Source organism: Amblyomma americanum, chromosome 9 (assembly GCF_052857255.1).
Source record: "Amblyomma americanum isolate KBUSLIRL-KWMA chromosome 9, ASM5285725v1, whole genome shotgun sequence".
In the NCBI taxonomy this organism is placed as follows: Eukaryota; Metazoa; Arthropoda; class Arachnida; order Ixodida; family Ixodidae; genus Amblyomma; species Amblyomma americanum.
The window spans coordinates 1,945,088-1,952,131 of NC_135505.1; the positions used below are offsets into that span (position 1 = coordinate 1,945,088).

The window sequence follows — 7,044 nt, forward strand, 5'->3', positions numbered from 1 at the left end:
CCGGTGCCCACATTATTATTTGTTGCAATTGTTCTTCCTTCGGCAGTAATTTGGCTGTCTTTAGGATGTGGAGAGCTGCCCCCCCCCCCCTTATTTTGACATTCATGTAGTTTCTGCATGCTGTTTGTGAGTCTGTTAGAATTATTAGGAACCTTCAAACGCGGTTGCCCTCTGCTGCCGCTAGGGCTACGGCAGCCTCTTCGGCCTCCTTAATCGTGCCATCTCTGATAGTTGCGCTAGCTATTACCTTGAGCTCACGGTTAATTGCCGTTGCAACCGCTCTATTTCTATTTTGTTGTATAGTTCTTCCGTATGCAGCCGCAGCCGTGTACATAATGTTTTCTTTGCTGGCTAAGTTCTGTTGCACATACTGCGCCCTGGCCTCCCGTCACCCTTTGTGCAGGTTTGGTTCCATATTTTTGGGAGATGGTGCTACCCTAATTGTTTCCCGCAGTTCTACCGGCATTCGTTTTGAACTTTTTATCTCTGACATTGCACCCTCGTAGCCGCAACTTTTGAGCAGCTCTGTCAGTGTTTTGGTCTCTTTTAGATTGTGGGGCTGAGTTGCGAGTTGTGCCTAACTTAACTCCTTAAAGGTTTTATGCAGACCTAGAGCCATTAGCTTCTCCGTCGAGGTTAATTGCGGTAGGTGTAGCGCTGTTTTGTATGTTATTCTAAGTATCGTGTGCGCTAGCTTTATTTCTGCTCTGTTGCAGTTATAGTACGGTATGCTGTATGTAATTCGGCTAACTATAAGGCTCTTTACGAGATTAAGCGTGTCGCTCTCCCGCATGCCGTGTTTTCCTAGAAACCCTGGTTATCATGCGGGCGACCTGTGTCGCCGAGTTCTGTATTAGTCTGAGCGCCTACGTGCACCTTTGGTTGGATTTAATCCACATCCCTAATATCCTGTTGGTTGTTCTATCCGGTATAGGTTGCCATTCTAGATAAACATTTAGTTTTATTTCATCTGTTTCCAGTATTGATAGGTTGAGTTTACCTCACCAGACCCTTAGTAGTTCTGATTTTTCAGTCGAGGAAGCTAAGCCCCTGGCTCTAACACATTTCTCTACGCACGTTGCGGCAGCCTGCAGTTTCGCCTCCTTTTCGCTGAATGAGCCCTCCGTGACCCACACAGTGATGTCGTCCGCATACATTGCATGCCTTATGACTCGAATGGTTTCTAGCTGTCTAGCCAGCTTAACCATTGCTATGTTAAAGAGTAGGGGACAAATCGTTGACCCTTGCGGCGTTCCCTTATTGGGTGTTTGATATTCTAGCCGTTGTCTTTGTGAGGAAAGCTGTTACGTGTGCGTAGATTCTTTTTCGGCAGTTGAGATCGTTCAGCCCTGTTAGTATGGCTTCGTGGGAAACGTTATCAAACCTACCTTTAATGTCCAGGCCCATGATTATGCGTTCGCCGAATCTGGGTACGTTGGTTAATATTTCCTCCGAGATCTGCGGCAGGACGTCTTGCGTGGACAGTTCTGCCCTAAAACCAAACGTGCTATGGGTGTATAGCTCGTTTTCCTGCAAGTAATCCTCCAACCGCGTGGTAATATTTATTTCATATAATTTCCCCAGGCAAGAGGCTAAAGGTATCGACCTGAGGTTTTAATATGGAAGACGTTAGCGCAAAACCCAGACAGAGACCGAGAAGAAACACACCAGACGACAGACGAGCGCTGGCCGGCGTGGTCTAGTTGCTAGGATACCTGGCTTTCACCCAGGAGGCCCCGGTTCGATTCCCGGCGTCGGAAAGCGATCGTCTGTCGTCTGGTGTGCTTCTTCTCGGTCTCCCTCTAAATTTTGTGCTAACTTCTTCCATATAATGCAAAGCGAACTTGCCCGACAACACGCTCTTCTGACCTGAGGTTTTTTACCTGCAGTGGTTTACCTGATTTGGGAATCATTACTGTTTTCGCGTGCTTATACTCTTTTGTAACCAATGCGTGTGACGTCAGGCGTCAGGTGGATACTTCAGATAGCGAAATCCGCTGACGGGAAACACCCCGTGCACCCGGTCCAAGTCGGTGGTCAGCCAAGCACGTGTACTCAGATGGGCTGGTGGGCTAGTTTTGAGCGGACAGTGCAGACGGCACAAGGCAATCTGCAGCAAAACGCAGAGACACAATAAGTTGTTGCTCTCAGTCGGTCGTCGCTGATGCCAAGTGTAGCCTGTGGCGGCGGAAGGGTCCTTTTCTAACCCAATGAGTGTGATGAGAGGCATCAGGTGGATGCTGTAGATGGGGAAAACCGCTGACGAGAAGCGCTCCTTGCAGCCGGTCCAAGTCGGTGTTCAGCCAAGCACGTGTACTCAGCTGGGCTGGTAGGCTAGTTTTGAGCGGACAGTGCAGACGGTAAAAGGCAAACTGCAGCACATCGCAGAGAAACAATAAGTTGTTGCTCTTAGTCGGTCGTCGCTGCTGCCAAGTGGAGCCTGTGGCGGCAGGCGGCTTCTTTTGTAACCCAATGCGTGTGACGTGAGGCGTCAGGTGGATGCAATAGATAGCAAAACCCGTTGACGGAAAACGCAAATTGTAGCCGGTCCTAGTCGGTGGTCAGCCAAGCACGTGTACTCAGATGGGCTGGTGGGCTAGTTTTGAGCGGAAAGTGCAGACGGCACAAGGCAATCTGCAGCAAAACGCAGAGACACAATAAGTTGTTGCTCTCAGTCGGTCGTCGCTGCTGCCAAGTGGTGCTTGTGGCGGCGGACGGGTTCTTTTGTAACCCAATGCGTGTGACGTGAGGCGTCAGGTGGATGCAATAGATAGCAAAACCCGTTGACGGAAAACGCAAATTGTAGCCGGTCCAAGTCGTTGGTCAGCCAAGCACGTGTACTCAGATGGGCTAGTGAGCTAGTTTTGAGCGGACAGTGCAGACGGCTCAAGGCAATCTGCAGCAAAACGCAGAGACACAATAAGTTGTTGCTCTCAGTCGGTCGTCGCTGCTGCCAAGTGGAGCCTGTGGCGGCGGACGGGATCTTTTGTAACCCAATGCGTTTGATGTGAGGCGTAAGGTGGATGCTGTAGATGGCGAAAGCCGCTGACGGGAAAGGCTTCTTGAAGCCGGTCCAAGTCGGTGGTCAGCCAGGCACGTGTACTCAGCAGGGCTGGTGGGCTAGTTTTGAGCGGACAGTGCAGAGGGCACAAGGCAATCTGCAGCATAACGCAGAACACAATAAGTTGATGCTCTCAGTCTGACATCACTGCTGCCAAGTGGAGCCTGTGGCGCCGGCCGGGTTCTTTTGTAACCCAATGCGTGTAATGTGAGGCGTCAGGTGGATGCTCTAGATGGAGAAAACCGCTGACAGGAAGCGCTCCTTGTAGCCGGTACAAGTCGGCGGTAACCCAAGCACGTGTACTCAGCTGGGCTGGCGGGCTTGTTTTGAGCGGACAGTGCAGACGGCACACGGCAATCTGCAGCAAAACGCAGACACAATAAGTGGTTCTCTCAGTCGGTCGTCGCTGCTGCCAAGTGGAGCCTGTGGCGGCGTGCGGGTCCTTTTCTTTTTCTAACCCAATGCGTGTGAAGAGAGGCGTCAGGAGGATGCTGTAGATGGCGAAAACCTCTGACGGGAAGCGCTTCTTGCAGCCGGTCCAAGTCGGTGGTGAGCCAAGCACGTGTACTCAGCTGGGCTAGAACGCCGCCGCGGGGGCTCAGTGGTTATGGCGCTCGGCTGCTGGCCCGAAAGACGCGGGTTCGATCCCGGCCGCTGCGGTCGAATTTCGATGGAGGCTAAATTCTAGAGGCCCGTGGGCTGTGCGATGTCAGGGCACGTTAAAGAACTCCAGGTGGTCGAAATTTCCGGAGCCCTTCACTACGGCGTCCCTCATAGCTTGAGTCGCTTTGTGACGTTAAACTCCATAAAGCATAAAGCATCAGCAGGGCTGGTGGGCTAGGTTGAGCGGACAGTGCAAACGGCACAAGGCAATCTGTAGAAAACCGCAGAAACACAATAAGTTATTGCTCTCAGTCGGTCGTCGCTGCTGCCAAGTGGAGAGTGTGGCGGCGGACAGGTCCTTTTCTAACCCAATGCGTATTGATGAGAGGCGTCAGGTGTATGCTGGAGATGGTGAAAAGCGCTGACGGGAAGGGCTCCTTGCAGCCGATCCAATTCGGTGGTCAGCCAAGCACGTGTACTAAGCTGGGCTGGTTGGCCGCTTTTGAGCGGACAGTGCAGACGGTACAAAGCAATCTGCAGCAAAACGCAGACACAATAAGTTGTTGCTCTCAGTCGGTCATCGCTGGTGCCAAGTGGAGCCTGTGGCCGCGGACGGGTTCTTTTATAACCCAATGCGTGTGATGAGAGGCGTCAGGTGGATGCTGTAGATGGCGAAAACCGCTGACGGGAAGCGCTCATTGCAGACGTTCCAAGTCGGTGGTCAGCCAAGCACGTGTGCTCAGCTGGGCTGGTAGGCTAGATTTGAGGGGACAGTGCAGACGGTACATGGCAATCTGCAGCAAAATGCATAGACACAATAAGTTGTTCTCTCATTCGGTCGTCGCTGCTGCCAAGTGGTGCTTGTGGCGGCGGACGGGTTCTTTTGTAACCCAAAGCGTGTGACGTGAGGCGTCAGGTGGATGCTGCAGATGGTGAAAAGCGCTGACGGGAAGGGCTCCTTTCAGCCGGTTCAATTCGGTGGTCAGCTAAGCACGTGTACTAAGCTGGGCTGGTGGGCCGCTTTTGAGCGGACGTTGCAGACGGTACAAAGAAATCTGCAGCAAAACACAGATACAATAAGTTGTTGCTCTCAGTCGGTCGTCGCTGCTGCCAAGTGGAGCCTGTGGCGGCAGACGGGTCCTTTTCTAACCCAATGCGTGTGACGTGAGGCGTCAGGTGGATGCAGTAGATTGCAAAACCCGCTACGGGAAACGCAAATTGCAGCCATACCAAGTCGAAGGTCAGCCAAGCACGTGTACTCAACTGGGCTGGTGGGCTAGTTTCGAGCGGACAGTGCAGACGGCACAAGGCAAGCTGCAGCTGAACGCAGAACACAATAAGGTGTTGCTCTCAGTCTGACGTCACTGCTGCCAAGTGGAGCCTGTGGCGTCGGCCGGGTCAATTTGTAACCCAATGCGCGTGACGGGAGGCGTGAGGTGGATGCAGTAGATAGCGAAACCCGCGGACGGGAAACACAAATTGTACCCCGTCCTAGTCGGTGGTCAACCAAACACGTGTACTCAGCTGGGCTGGTGGGCTAGATTTGAGCAGACAGTGCCGACGGCGCAAGGCAATCTGCAGCAGAACGCAAAACACAATAAGTTGTTGCTCTCAGTCTGACGTCACTGCTGCCACGAGGAGCCTATGGCGGCGGCCAGGTCCTTTTGTAACCCAGTGCGTGTGATGTGAGGCGTCAGGTGGATGCTGTAGATGGCGAAAGCCGCTGAAGGAAAACGCTTCTTGTAGCCGGTCCAAGTCGGCGGTAACCCAAGCACGTGTACTCAGCTGGGCTGGTGGGCTAGTTTTGAGCGGAATGCAGACGGCACAAGGCAATCTGCAGCAAAACGCAAAGACACAATAAGTTGTTGCTCTCAGTCGGTCGTCGCACTGGGAAGTGGAGCCTGTGGCGGCGGACGGGTCTTTTTCTAAGCCAATGCGTGTGATGAGAGGCGTCAGGTGGATACTCTAGATGGTGAAATCCGCTGACAAGAAGCGTTCCTTGCAGCCGTTCCAAGTCGGTTGTCAGCCAAGGAAGTGTACGCAGCTGGGCTGGTAGGCTAGTTTTGAGGGGACAGTGCAGACGGTACAAGGCAATCTGCAGCAAAACGCATAGACACAATAAGTTGTTGCTCTCAGTCGGTCGTCGCTGCTTCCAAGTGGAGCCTGTGGTGGCGGACGGGTCCTTTTCTAACCCAATGCGTGTGATGAGAGGCGTCAGGTGGATGCTCTAGATGGTGAAAACCGCTGACGGGAAGCGCTCCTTGCAGCCGGTCCAAATCGGTGGTCAACCAAGCACGTGTACTAAGCTGGGCTAATGGGCTTGTTTTGAGCGGACAGTGCAGACGGTACAAGGCAATCTGGAGAAAAACACAGACACAATAAGTTGTTGCTCTCAGTCGGTCGTTGCTGCTGCCAAGTGGAGCCTGTGGCGGCAGACGGGTCCTTTTCTAACCCAATGCGTGTGATGAGAGGCGTCAGGAGGATGCTGTAGATGTCGAAAACCGCTTACGGGAAGCGCTGCTTGCAGCCGTTCCAAGTCGGTGGTCAGCCAAGCACGTGTGCCTAGCTGGGCTGGTAGGCTAGTTTTGAGGGGACCGTGCAGAAGGTACAAGGCAATCTGCAGCAAAACGCAGAGACACAATAAGTTGTTGCTCTCAATCGACCGTCGCTGCTGGCAAGTGGAGGTTGTGGATGCGGACGGGTTCTTTTGTAACCCAATGCGTGTGACGTGAGGCGTCAGGTGGATGCAACATATAGCAAAACCCGCTGACGGAAAACGCAAATTGTAGCCGGACCAAGTCGGTGGTCAGCCAAGCACGTGTACTCAGATGGGCTGGTAAGCTAGTTTTGAGCAGACAGTGTAGTCGGCACAAGGCAATCTGCAGCAAAACGCAGACACAATAAATTATTGCCCCCAGTCGGTCGCCGCTGCTGCCAAGTGGAGCCTGTGGCGGCGGACGGGTTCTTTTGCAATCCAATGCGTGTGCCGTGAGGCGTCAGTTGGATGCAGTAGATAGCAAAACGCGCTGACGGGAAACGCAAATTGTAGCCGGTCCAAGTCTGTGCTCAGTCAAGAACGTGTGCTCAGCTGGGCTGGTGGGCTTGTTTTGAGCGGACAGTGCAGACGGCACAAGGCAATCTGCAGAAAAACGCAGACACAATAAGTTGTTGCTCTCAGTCGGTCGTCGCCGCTGCCAAGTGGAGCCTGTGGCGGCGGACGGTTTTTTTTGCAACCAAACGCGTGTGACGTGAGGCGTCAGGTGGATGCAGTAAAGAGGAAACCCGTGGACGGGAAACGCAAATTGTAGCCATACCAAGTCCGTGGTCAGCCAAGCACGTGTACTCAGCTGGGCTGTTGGTCTAGTTTTGAGCGGACAGTG

At 53.1% G+C, this 7,044-nt stretch overlaps 1 non-coding gene across 1 annotated transcript; it reads left to right on the plus strand.

The window, feature by feature from the left end:
• Positions 1–1,688: 1,688 nt before the first annotated feature.
• On the plus strand, positions 1,689–1,760 carry TRNAE-UUC (transfer RNA glutamic acid (anticodon UUC)). Its single transcript has one exon. It is a non-coding gene; the product is annotated as a tRNA-Glu (tRNA).
• Positions 1,761–7,044: the final 5,284 nt, after the last annotated feature.